Here is a 13,809-nt window from a genome sequence, read left to right as displayed (position 1 = left end):
CCTGCTTGAGGTTCCCCTCAGTGAGCTTGGGGTAATTTAACTCACAAAGCTGTGATGCTTGGGATGTGGAAAGGTGCAGAACAGCTGTGGGAATGCTGTTGTACTCCATGTGCCCCGGCGAGAGGCAGCACAGCTCAGCACCCATGAGAAAGCCAGGTACAGCCTGCTTGGGCTGAAGTAAAACAACAGCTACAATTTCACATTTAGGAAGGTATTTCAGGAATGTTTAACTTTTGGTATTTTTTGCTTCTTTCTTAAAAAAGTAATGGAACCTTTTCAAGCTTCTCTGAGTCAAAGCCACCCATATACCTGCTGAAGGCAAGCCAGCAGAAATTAATGTTACATAGGAACCACATAAGTTGAGCCTCCCCATCCAAAAAGTCAACTCTGTGTAACTTAGTGCTGGTGCAAAGAGCCCTGGTTGATAAATAAACATCACAAACTACTCCTACCCAGACTTATCAGCTATCGCTGAGCAGAGACAAGGAGGATTATCGCCCCAGCTGCCAGGAAAGGCAACCTGCCCACTGCGCTCGCTGCTACCAAAGGTCAGCAGCTCTCTGCAGCCCCCGGGACCAGGCAGGGCAGTTTGCACACATTCTGCAGAGAGCTGAGTGCTGATGGCAGTGAAACACTGGGAAATGTTTGTGCGTGAGGGGAAATCAGCAGTAAAAACTGCCTTATGGTTTTAACGTTAGGGAGTGGTTGCTGCTAAAGCATCCTTTTTTTTTTTTTTTTGAAAAGGCAAAATGCAAGGCTGGCTGCTTCCCGGCTCAGTGTGAGTGCATTCTTGTTTTAGTTGAAAGTTGAGAGTGGTTGATTTCTAGAATTAAGGTCAGTTATTAAGAAGGAAGCATTTCTGATTTCTAGTTTGGTTTATCACGGGGTCATAGAATCATAGAATTGTTTGATTTGAAAGGGATCATTAAAGGTCACCTAGTCCAACTCCCCTGGAACATTGCTGGGTATGGTTGTGCTGAATATTCACAGCACATGCACAGCGTGATGAGCCATCTAGTTTAAGGAGATGATTGAGAAAGCCTTAGCTACAGCTGTCTCACCATTCCAGGCTACTGTAAGTATTCGTGTTTGTTTTCTACAGTAAAAGCGCGTGCAAATCTACAAACACGAAAGTCATCTATTTTCAAAGCAGATGTAAATGAATGAGGAAGACTGCATATGTAAAACTGCAACATATCCAGGCGTAAGAGTATGCCATGAGCTGAATACCACGAGCACAAACCTGCGCTGAGCCTCAGGCACCGTACCCCCAAACATCCATCCATCACCAATTCCCAACCAGCAGCAGCAAACCCCGTGTGCTGTTTAAGAGATGATTGTGAGAGCATTCACCCCACCCAGCACTGCTGAAGAAGGGCTCCCACGCTGAAGGGAGTCACAAATAATTAAATGTTTCAAAACACAATGGATATGACATGCTTTCAAAATAGCATCTCTAGAATCGCTTCCACTAGGGCGAGGAGCTCTCGGGAGGGAAAGGCCTTTCACTCACTTCACTTGATTACCTGTATTAAAGGGCTTAATTTCTCCGGTGCATTTCCTTCCCAAATCACCTCTTTTTGCCAACATCATTGTGGCAGATGCTCTCAGCCCCACACACAGCCATGAGGATATGAGTTCTGGGTAGGTTTATTTTTCTAATGTGCAAATAAACAAAAACAAAAAAGACAAAAAAATTGTCATTACTAGGCTTAAAGTTTATCATTAAAATGCTCAATTTCTTAACCAAAAGAAATCCGACAATGGCCCAAGACTTCAACTCAAGATGTGTCAGGGCTGTCTGTGAGCTTTTGCAGGGAAATTGTTTTTCTTCTCCCAGTCTTGCTGACCAAGACCTGCTAAGCAATGGCCTTCCCTCTCCCAGTTGGATGTGCAGCCAGTTCCTGAAGGGTTTTGACACCTCCAGGGTGGGAGCCAGCTCATCTTCTGCAGGTTGAACTTGATGATCTCCAGAGGTCCCTTCCAACCCTCATGATTCTGTGATTCTGCAATCCTCAGAGCCCATTTGAGAGGAAGGGTCTGCCCAGCCACACACGTGACAGTATAAAGCCGAATAAAACAATGAAATACTAAAAACCATCCAAGAAATCAGTGCAGAACGCACAAACAAATCTATTCCCAGCTTTCTACACCTGCAGGCAGCTGTTACTGGCTTTCTGTGATCCACATTCAGAAGAACTTCACCTCCAACCCTGACATCCTAGATTTAGGATGTGTCCCATTGACAGCAGTAGTGCTCTCAGTTTTCTCTGATGGTAACCAGGTCAGGTCATCAGATTCTTCTGTATATATCTACGCAGTATGCTTATGATTTTTTGATAGTGCACATTTATACCCCAAATTCCTGTTTTTCTTAATGCTCTTAAGTCCTATAAATACACTCTCAGCTCGGACCTTCTATTTAGACAGATGCTTCACCTGGGATTTCTCATTAAATAAATAAATTAAAAAAAAAAAAAAAACCATATGTAAAGAAGTCATAGTAAGGAATACAAAGGTTTTGGGTCGGTATCGCTGAAATGTTTGTAGCACTGTGGACTTTCCCCTCAGATTTAGTATGACATAAACAGTTTTACAAGGTACAGCATGCGTTGTTTCTAGAGATAATACAGCCAACCTCAAGTTTATCGTTGCCAACGTTGTATTCCAGGTTGAAGCTCATAAGAATGGGCTGCCAGTGGCCATGTGCATGGGCAGGCTGGGGCTGGAATGTGACCGTGGGGACACGCTCAGCTTGCAGTGACTGACCGCTGTTTGTCCCCACCCACAGTGCCCTCTCTTGGAAAGTGAAAACTGGAGCCACCCAGCAACCAAACAGCTGAAAGCTCAGGGAGGGACGGAGATAAGAACAAAAGAAGAATAATTAATCATTGAAAATCCTATGTGAAAATGACTTCATTCTCAAGTGGGTATAAAACTAATATACGTGTGGGACATTTGAAGAGCACCAAAGGCTCATGAGATGCTGCAGTGAAATTTAGACCACAGCTAATTTTATCTTCTCTGATGGAATGGTTTTTCCTTTTATCCTCTGCTTTTTGAAGTTTTAGGGCAAACTCTTATTTCAACTAGTTCAAAACCATCCATTCCAGCTGTCATCTGACCAAATTATTTGGATTAGTGATAGCTTTGGGCAAAAGCTGATTTTCTGCAGCCTTACGCTAGGTAGTGTAAAGCTTGTTGCTCTGTGGTTAAGGCAATTGGTACAACCTTTTGGTGCCACAATTAGAGAAGTCTGGGGAAGCAGACCACAAGGATGCTCTCTGCCTACATTTTGGCACATCAGGAGCATATCCAAGGTGTTGGTCCATGCATTTATCTTCTCCTCTGCACTGCAGAAAGATGGGTGGCTCCCATCTTTCTGTGGGGGATTAGACCTGTTCCCACCCCAGGGGATATTGGAAGTGATAAGAATATCTAAAAAGAGCATTAGAAGTGCAGCTTATTCTCCTTATATTGCCAATCTGCCTTTCACTGAGCACTGCCTGGGAAGGGATTTCCCTCTGGATTAATTAATTCCAATTATGACCTCCCATCATCTACCCGTAAATTGGCTTGGTGTGGACGTAGGTGAGATTTCAAACACGGGCTGCACATTAAATATAAATATATATGAATGTGTGTATATTTCTGTGTGTGTACATACATACACAAGCAACTCTCTATCTGGGGCTGCAAGGCAGCTCCCATCACCAAAGGTTACTCATGTCTCCATCAAATAACAGAAGCCAAGCAAGCTGACTGAGAGGTGGAAAGAGACCTGTATACTCAATAGCAGGTGCTGGATTTGGGCCAGATTTCTTTCTTCTTGATCTGGTTTTCAGCAAACCAGCTTCAGCTTTCCTCTGTCATTGGTTTTGTCTGTGGGTTAAATTTCTCCTCTCACCTGTGTTTTCTTGATTCCAATGTGCTGTAGCATCTCAGTGAGCTCTCTTGGGGCCACAGTAGTGCCTTGGAGGCTGTCTCCAAGGCTGTTGTGCAGGACTGCTAAAACCACATGCAGCCTCCACTTCCATTACCCTACACAGCATTAAATACATAAATACAGATCAGACACTGACATATGAATTAATATTAAGGTTGCTGTTTAAAATAATGCACTGGATGGGGCCTAAGGGGCACTGAGCCAAGAAAATGACTTCAAACCTCCCATCTGCAACTCACCCTGTTGAATGTGGGCTATGCAATGTATCCACACCTGGAGATTCCTGCTTCCCATACTGGATCAAGATAGGGTTGCCCCTGGTCTTGCTGTTGCTTGCCCTCAGCAGCACTGAGCAGGCTACTCTCCCTGCTAAAAAGCATCAACCTCACAGTCTCAGCAGTGAGCATAGGTTTAGTACATCTGCATTGCTTGGCTGACATGTGGCACTGTCTAAAATTATCTAATATTTTGTTGTTTGGTCCAATATTTTTTTCTTTCCACAGCTGTGCGTAGGACTGGAGAGCCCCCAAAGGGAACCCAATTTTCCATCTGATCTTGGAGACAAGGAGTTCAGGTGCAGAGAGAAGAACTTGTTCTTCCAACATCTCTGGAAGGAAGGGATGCTCCACACGAGAGCAGAAGTTTCTTTCAGAGGTTGTGACATTAATATTTCCCAAAATGCCCCCGTAAGTTTGTGGTGACATCTGCGTGGTTTAAGCAGAGTCACTGCTTCCAGCGAGTTCTTGTTGCACCAGAGCTTGTCATTTGAGGCACTGAAATGGAGGTCTCTTCTCACCTAGGATGAGTGGAGGGAGGAGATGTGGCTGTGTGTGGGTATCCGGGCCAACTAGATGGGTCAGCAGCTGAGTTTGTCAGGTATAATTCCAGATGAGATGAACCTTTAAGTCAGAGCAGATACTGGATGAGTATCTCATTGTGGAGCCCTCACAGAATACTGAAGGCTTTCAGCTCCCATTCCCTGAGGTTAGACAAAAAAACACAAAGCAGAAAACCTGGGCATCTCTGACAGAGGCGGTGGGGAACAGATAACAAAGAAAGGCCATCAGTATATGGACTATGTGTTAAAGCAGCCCAATACCCCTCAGAAACATGCCTGTACAAGAAACTGAGCTTTGCCTGTGTGACACTGGCATAAAAGTAACTGCAAGTGATACTCCAAAGAAAAACAAGAGGCAGTGCTCATGGGCTGAATGCGCACTGCTGAAGTGAAGAGAAGAAATAAAGAGCAAAGTTTTTCTCCTTTTGCTGCCACAGTTCAGTTAAGACCTGTTTGTGGAAGGCTGTAAGCAACATCACTGGCCTACATGCAAATGAGAGGGCTCTAATGAGTGCCAAGCATCCTGGATTATTTGGCTTTTAAGGTTTGAAAGGGCCTGAGACTGCTGATAGATGAGACCAGAATTATTTCATTCCTTGAAAGCAAATTGAAGCCTCTCCAAAGTGCTAAGTACCACCATAGGGTTAAAACAACAACAACAACAACAAAAAACTGTCTAGGAAGTCAGTCTGCAGATTACTGCCATGGAAGACAGAAAGCCTGTGCTTCATTGCTGCAGAGCCAGGTTTCAGATGCCAAGGCTGTAAGAGCATTTTACAGCTCCAGTGAGCAAACAGCACTACACCTGATGACACAGGAGGTGATGTCTGGTTACTAACATGCCGAAGGCTGCTTCAGTCCTTCAGGGGAACTCAGGCTGGGAAATATGAAATGCTGGGGACTGAAAGATAGCCAGGAGAAACAGGCAGTGCTTGTGCCAGAGTAGGCAGGGCAGGGCTCACAGCAGGGCTGCGCAGAGCATTGGATTCCTCTCTGTAAGCACTGATATCCAGGCAATCCTCACTGCCTTCTGTTTGAAGTACATAAATAAATCTTGGGCATCTGGGCAGTAAATGACAGAGATATAGACACATGTATAAAGGAACTAACAAACTTGTTACACTACAGAGCTCATCACACTGAGATGTGGCCAGGACTTCACTGAGTCATAGAAACATAGAATCGTCATAGAACTATTTCTCTTAGAAGGGACCCTTAAAGACCATCTGGTCCAACCCCCTGCAGTGAACAGGGACACCCACAGCTCCATCAGGTGCTCACAACCCTGTCCAGCCTGATCTTGGGTGTCTCCAGGGATGGGGCATCCACCGCCTCTTTGGGTAGCCTGTGCTTCATCACACTTATTGTAAAAAACTTCTTCCTTACCATGCAGTCTTAATCTCCCCTCCTTTAGTTTGCGACCATTTCTCCTTATCCTGTCACAGAGACCCTGCTGAAGAGTCTGTCCCCTTCCTTCTTACAGCCCCTTTAGATACTGAAAGCTGCTATCAGGTCTCCCCGGAGACATCTCCAGGAATCTTTTATTTTTATTAAAACAACTTACTCCCTATATTATTTGACCCTGCAGTGTGACAGTGCCCAATCCATGGCAGAACTCAGGCTGTAAGGTGTTTGCTGTGGGGTAATGATATCAAGCTGGCCTACGGGCAGACAACCTTATGGAGAGCTCACATTGCACAGGAATTGCAAGCTACAGAATGGAACAACAGAGAGCTGCAAAGCACACCTGCCCATGGATTATGGAAGTGACTTCATGCTATCTGTCCAGAAGAAATAAAGTTGCAGTGAGCAAAGGAAGGTAAGACTGGAAGTGGGAAGCTTACAAATACAATTTTACTTCCAATTTCATCTCCCATGAGGCATTTGCCTCTATGAAAAATTTCCTTTGAAGCCAAAGTGGTAATTCCATTAAATCCAACAAGGGCTGACTTGGGCCCCTGTCAACTTGAGAACTGGTGTTCTCACCCATGGTAACGGTGCTCTGTCTCTACTAGAAAGCGGAACATAAATGTTTGCTATCTCCAGGTTCCTTGACCTGACCAGATGGATCCATGCAGATGAAAAACAAATTCTTCTCCTTTTTGAGGAAAGGAAGCTGTGTGGAAGTGAAATATCTGCTTGCTTTGGATTTTTCACAAAAGGACAATGTAAATGTGGGTACCTCATAAAATGCAAATATAACTTCTGAGTGAGGGGAAGAAGGGTTTGACAGTATAGTCCTTCTGGAAACAATTCCAGCAGAGGATTAGGAGCTATGGATGGTATTTCCATAAGCCTTTGTTTTTGGCCTGACGATGACTCCCAGAGAAGCTAATGAAAATGCCATTGTATCCAAGAGGAACAGACCTGAGACAGCACAGAGCGAACTGCAGATCCCAGCCTTTGACTCAGTAGTGTAAATACTTTGCCTTTATAAGCAAAGATTAGTAAATTCAGGGACGTTATTCAAAATGCAATTTGGTAGCTGCTTCACCAAGCACTGTCCATACACACTGAGCATACTTATCTCCTATGGCTTTAAGACAGCTCTGTGTTGTTAAGGAACAAGGAAATAAATCACAAAAGCAACAGCGATTGGTGTTGTGGTGGGTAATCTCAGCACAAAGGGTACAAACACATTATTCCCTTTGCACTCCTGGGGAGGGCCCCCCCAGGAAGGGTGCGTGGCTGTTGGGGTGGGTTCTAGGAGGTGCAGACCCTGCTCCTGGCACAGAGACCTGCTGCTGCCTGAGAGATACTAGCTCTGGCTTCGTGTGATGCCCATGTGCTATTTCCAAGGCTGTTGGAAACCAGCGGTGGGAGGAACATAAATCCATGTTCACGTCCAAAGTCAGAAATATTACTGTGTATGGATGGAGTTTAATCCACTCATAGGAAAGTCCCTGACTGAAAAGGTATCCAATAAAGATGTTCAGAGCTGTTTAATTGAGTCCGAGAGGGGATTTTTGCAGTTTTCCACTCAATGTATGTAGTGAGGAATAGATGAGTGCAATCTATCTTAACTTGTAGCTGTAGCGGAAGCCAGGGTGGCACATACAGAGATGTCCTCTGCAATTGTTCATTGTACCCACAGAATTCTTTGTGTATTGTAGAAATACAATAATGGGACATGTCAAAAAAGTCAATTCAGAAAAGAGCTAAGTCCTAAGAAACTTTATCATAGAATCATAGAATGACCTGGGTTGAAAAGGACCACAATGACCATCTCGTTCCAACCCCCTGCTATGTGCAGGGTCGCCAATCACCAGACCAGGCTGCCCAGAGCCACATCCAGCCTGGCCTTGAATGCCTGCAGGGATGGGGCATCCACAACCTCCTTGGGCAACCTGTTCCAGTGCGTCACCACCCTCTGTGTGAAAAACTTCCTCCTAATATTTAACCTAAACCTCCTCTGTCTCAGTTTAAAACCATTCCCCCTTGTCCTATCACTATCCACCCTTGTAAACAGCTGTTGTCCCTCCTGTCTATATGCTCTCTTCAAGTATTGGAAGGATATGGCAGAAAAGGATGAAAAGTACCAGAGGTATACAGCTGCTGTATAGTTCTGGAGAGCAGTGAAAAAGAGGCAAGGCATGAGAAATGACCCAGGCTTGTGAGAGCTCATTTATTCTCATTCATTTTGGGTACTGGTAGATGGAGAAGTCTGCCACTAGCTTTCCAAGGTGAATCATGTGAGGTGGGATAGCTGCCTGATTTGTTTTAATGGAAACCTCCATGACATCTATCCTTAGCAGCACTGCATACTGTGAGAGCACCTGGAAGAGGAAATTTCTCCCTACCTGAAACCAAGAAATTGGTGAATCTGTCTGGGGCTGTGCCAGCCTTGTTCCTCTTACTTTGCTCATTATCCCCACCAAGGATCTCCATGAATCATTGCTACAAGTGCTCGAAACCTTCTAATTATTCTGGAGATAAATTCTTAGTTTGAACTAGAACACGAAGTGATAACCACAGCTGACATCAATTCCACAGGAATGCGGGTCTCTACAGCAAATGGAGTTTTCCACTCAGACTTGGCCATGGAGGGATCAGAGCAGAAAACCTCTCCCTACCACATCTGCTGGCAGTGAATGAGAAGAGGAAGGGACAAAGGCATACAGCCCTCGTGTGAACGTGAGGTCAGCAGCCATCCCAGGTCTCAATGGAAGCTGGATTGCTGTAGTTTTGAGGGTACTGTTTTCTTGTATGGTCATTGCAGTCCTCAGTTAACTTTCTTCTGAAGTGACACTTTGCATCCAACAGCATTCAGCTTCATCCTAGATTCGCTTCCTCAGCTCCATCTTCATGCATTTATTGTGAATTCAGATTCCTTCACAAATTGGTAATGTAGTGTTTGGTCCAGCAGTCCTTTGAGTTGAAAACCCCAACCAACACCCACAATAACTACCTGATGACTTCGTCTTCCTTAAAGCCTAAGCTAGTATTACTACAACCCAGAGAAAGAAGCATTTGTCAGACCAAACAGTAACGATCAGATGGAGGAGGAGTAGGGAAAGCTGTCCTCCAGATGCGAGGGGAGGCACAGTGGGAATGTGAACATAAACCTCCTTTGGGAACTGACTGGGATGGAGAGCCCTGTGCTGCTGGTTCCTGATTCACACAGCTGGAAATTGGACAGAAGAAGGATTGTACTGTCTCGACCTGAAGCAGCTGAAAAAGGATTTCATTCACACCCTGGCATTTCCATGGATCGCTTGAGCACAGGAATGGCGAAGTGTTGTTGTACAACTCCAGAGGATAACTTTTTGGACACCATCCAGTGATACTGCCCTGAATAAACTTAAATATAACTGTTTCCCCTCAGACTGGAAAATAATCTTGCTCCAGCTCTTGGGTGTGACATAGGGCAGGGCATAGATGCCTGGGGCTGGGTTCTGCATCATCACACCCTACATTTGACATAGTCACCAGTTTCACAGCTCAAGGACTCTATCCATTTCCATATGGTGTGTATTCCTGTCAAGTACTGTAGCTTGAATTTTGTCTGATGTCTGATTAATCTGAGCTTCTGCACTATGACTTCTGTCCCCAAAGTAATTTCTCCTGTGTGCCAGCACCAATGCACCGACAGAGACACTGACAGCTTCCTCTCTTCTTCAGCATGCCACCCCTTGCACATTATGATGGTGCTGAATGCTGGTGACAATTCTTGGGATTTGATATCTCAGAAAGGAGTGAAATTCTTCCAAAAATAGTTCAAATCGATACTCATTTCCTTCGTTTCCAAGACACTGATCTTGTTCCCCTTCCCTGGGACAATATGGACCCTCTGGGGTTTGAGAAAGGACCCGAGCTTCCTTTTATTTCTGCCTGATCATAGAATCATTAAGGTTGGAAAAGACCTCTAAGATCATCAAGTTCAACCTACCACCAACACTGCCCACTAGACCATGTCCCTCAGTACACATTTCTTGAACACCTCCAGGGACAGTGACTCCATCACCTCCCTGGGCAGGCTGTGCCACTGCATCACCTCTCTTGGAGAAAAAGCAATTTTCTTCGAGAACCTTGCAAGGGAGCTGATTGCAGTGAATGTTTCAGTGGGAAAAGCTAAACTGAACAGAGCATCGCTTCTAATATAAGCACTGCTCTGCCCTGCATTTGATTAAAACTTGAGCTCAGACATTAGTGATATCTTAGCATTACTTTCTTTCCTCAGAAATAGTTTTGTGGATCATAGAATCATAACATCACAAAATATCCTAAGTCAAAAGCGATCCACAAGGATCAAGTCTAACCAGGAGGCCTCCATCAGCCTTCTCTTCCCTGAGCTAAACAAACCAAGGGACCTCAACTGCTCCTCATATATCTTGCCTTCTAGAGCCTTCACCATCTTCAGAATGTAAATCCTAGACTAGCCACCAGCACGGAAGTTTGGATGATGAACACAGGACTGGCCTCCAGACTTCAGATTGGATATTAGGATGAACTTCTTCCTTTAAAGGGTGGTTGGGCACTGGCACTGGCTGCCCAGAAAGGTGGTGGAGTCACTGTTCCTGGAGGCAATCAAGAAATGTGGGGATGTGGTTCTTGAAGGATGTGGTTTAGTGGGAAATGTTGGTGGTAGCTGGACAGTTGGACTAGATGATCTTAGAGGTCTTTCTGAAGCTTAAAGATTCTATGATTCTATAGTTTGCTTGCTTGTGGGCTGCACTGTTATGCCAGTGAATGTAGTCAAATCAGGGAAGCTGAGGAGTCGGCTCCTGCCTCCAGCCTCCCCTGAGGCCATTGTAGCCATGCCTCTTGGCACAGAAAAGGAACCTTGCCCTCAGTGCTGCTTTAGATAAATAATGGTTGCTCAATTCATAGTAATACGGAAACAAATACTGGGTTTTAATAAAACCAGAGTTCAGCAACACAAAAGGACAAATCTGCAGTTCCACATCATTCCCCCTTCTGCAAGGTGTATGCATACCTTCAGCCAGCTGGGAAAACAACCGTGAAAGGCATCCATCCCTGAGCAACATTCCTTCCTGAGATGTGCCTGAACTCGTTCCTCCTGATGACTGCAGCATCTCCTGCCTGACACCACTATTACATCACTACACAGAGTGTATGGACCGACTGTGCCACGGACACGTGTAGCAGCTGGCTTCAAAGGGCTGAGCAGTGAGAGTGGGGTCACCTGTGCCTGGATCCATCCTGGCTAGCTCTGACTGCTGGCTTGGGCTGGCTGCAGAGAGGACAGTTTTATTGTCATTGCTTTATGTTATGATAGAGCTCCTCTATCGACTCTACTATTTTTTAACCTCCTCTGACATTTAGGGGCTTTCCTATGCTGGGGATTTAATACACATTATTTGAGAATGTGAATTTAGAGAGGAATAATTATTCTTGATTAACTCCCCATGTGGACACTCTTGTTTCAAAATAAAAGTGCTTTATTTCAAATGGATCTAATTGGCTCCAAAACAATCTGGAGGTTGTTTTCTCCAAGAAAAAGGGAAAGGGAGGAACAAGAGAGAACATTTCTTCCCCTTATATTTGTTGAAAAATTGAAGGACTTCTGCACATTAAGAAAGTTCTAACTGAAAATTACTGTATGTTATTATGTATAATTTGCACCTCCAATAAAATGCATGCTGTTAAAATTATTGTTCCATGAAAATAATTACTCAGCAGCCAACATAATTAGACAAGAAACACAAAGTCAGAGGCAGAAATGTGGGAGGAGATGGGAAGGCTGCTTGAGGTGTGCTTAATCCTTGCACCCAAAACACTGCTGAATGTGACAAGCTTGACAAAAGCTTAATAAGAGGAGTTTCTGAGCTTTGGCATGAAATTCCTGTTCAAAACCACTACTCTCTGCACAGTACCCTTCATGTCACTGTGCTGCTAGCATTCCAAATACCACTATTCAGGAGAATAGAGGTGTTTTGGGTGCAGCTTGTGAGCACCTAGGGGTGAAGAGCATTTAGCATGGATGTAGATACAATTTGTGTCCTGTCTTTTGACTACAAGACAGGGAACTGGTCCTTGCTTTGTTGGTTACCAGTGCAGACCTACTCAGCTAACTTCCTATTTGTAAATAAATGCTCTGTCCAGGTGGCAATCCAGTGTGGGAGATGAACCTGCTCTACATTTTACATGGTTAACAGCTCATCTGAAAAGAGAAAGCTGATTTCTGCATCTATCCATTCTCTACATCCACTTCGAAGTACTTCATAGTCCTACTCACTCATACCCACCTAATCTGCCCAGAGAGGTGGTGGAGTTGTTATCTCCAGAGATAAGAGATTAAGAGATGTGGATGCACTTAGGGATGTGGTTTAGTGGTGGACTTGGTAGCCTTAGGTAATGGTTGGATTTTATAATCTTAAGGGTCTTTTCTAACATAAATGATTCTACAATTCCATTGTTCTTTAGCAAGCCAAACCTTTCCCTTATTTTTGGAGAGTAATATTCCAATAAAAAATACTTTCCTGTAATTGTGCGACTCATGGGACTGTAATAGATAATGGCCAAAGCCCCAAGGAGGACAAGCAAACTAAAAAGCACTGCATTAGGTTGAGGTTCCTAAATCCTACAACCTTGGGCTATGTACAATGAGGGTGGGTATGTTTTGCTACACATCTCCCTGTCCTGATTACCTTCACCAGGTCTAGAAACAGTGTGGGCAATTACAGCCCTTTTCCAGCCTGGACACTCTCAAGTCTTCTGGGGAAGCAAGGTTATGGGTGCCCAGGTCTTACTGTGGGATAGGAATGAGGTACAGCAGAGGCACATTTCTGAACTCAAAAGTATGAGAAAGTTCTCTGGTGCCACACTTTAGATATAGCATTCATAGCTTTGGGGACTTTCAGTAGAGCTTAGGCTCTTTGGGACCTGAGCTGTTCTGAAAATAGGACTTCCAGATGCTTTTGTAAATTGTAGTCAAGGTGAATTTATGCTGAAGTCTAAATCCACAGTTAATTACAATGAAGTAGAAATTGTTCTGAGAGATTAGGGATGAGCTTTTGAAGGAGGCCTCTGAATTTTAACTAACTAGTTCTCATTGAAAGTCACTGGCTTTGGACATCTAACCGCCTTGCTCACTTCTGAAGATCCAAACCAAGGTCTAAAGCTCATTCTGTTAACAAGTGTGCCAAGATTTCTTTCCTGGGAAAGCACTCTTTTGATATTCCAAAATTAAGACGAGAGAAGGCGCATTTCTTGTTTTATTCTCAAAGGCTAATACTGAAACAACATAGAAATCATCATGAAAAATAAACTACAGCGATTTAGATATTTAGTTTTCAAATCAGTTGACAGGCATGGAAAGGAAATGTTTTTACCTCTGAAGAAATAAGTGTAATAAAATACTGTTTAAATAATGTGTAAGAGATGTGGTGAAAGATGGGTTCACGAACCCTCAGTTATGTTAACAATTAGCAGTGCAGGACATGGATTTTGTTTAATAAATGTCTACTGATAATATTGGGGTCAATATATGAGTAAACTATAATGGCAGTATGCACTGCAGTCAGATTATATTAGTGCATGCTTTGTTATTTGAATTGCTTTA

At 44.0% G+C, this 13,809-nt stretch overlaps 2 long non-coding RNA genes across 2 annotated transcripts; one reads left to right on the top strand and one right to left on the bottom strand.

The window, feature by feature from the left end:
- Window positions 1-1,606: 1,606 nt before the first annotated feature.
- LOC149917585 (uncharacterized) lies at window positions 1,607-11,305 on the bottom strand. The gene is made up of 3 exons (XR_016467555.1): window positions 11,221-11,305; window positions 3,908-4,041; window positions 1,607-1,658 (listed from the first exon to the last, which is right to left on the bottom strand). It is a non-coding gene; the product is annotated as an uncharacterized LOC149917585 (long non-coding RNA).
- Window positions 5,993-7,364, top strand: LOC116244422 (uncharacterized). Its single transcript, XR_004170189.2, has 3 exons — window positions 5,993-6,057; window positions 6,373-6,603; window positions 6,831-7,364. It is a non-coding gene; the product is annotated as an uncharacterized LOC116244422 (long non-coding RNA).
- Window positions 11,306-13,809: the final 2,504 nt, after the last annotated feature.

Source organism: Phasianus colchicus, chromosome 6, assembly GCF_987193195.1.
Source record: "Phasianus colchicus chromosome 6, bPhaCol1.hap1.1, whole genome shotgun sequence".
NCBI lineage: Eukaryota > Metazoa > Chordata > Aves > Galliformes > Phasianidae > Phasianus > Phasianus colchicus.
The sequence above is the reverse complement of the archived record's forward strand: the minus strand, read 5'-3'. Positions and strand labels throughout refer to the sequence as shown.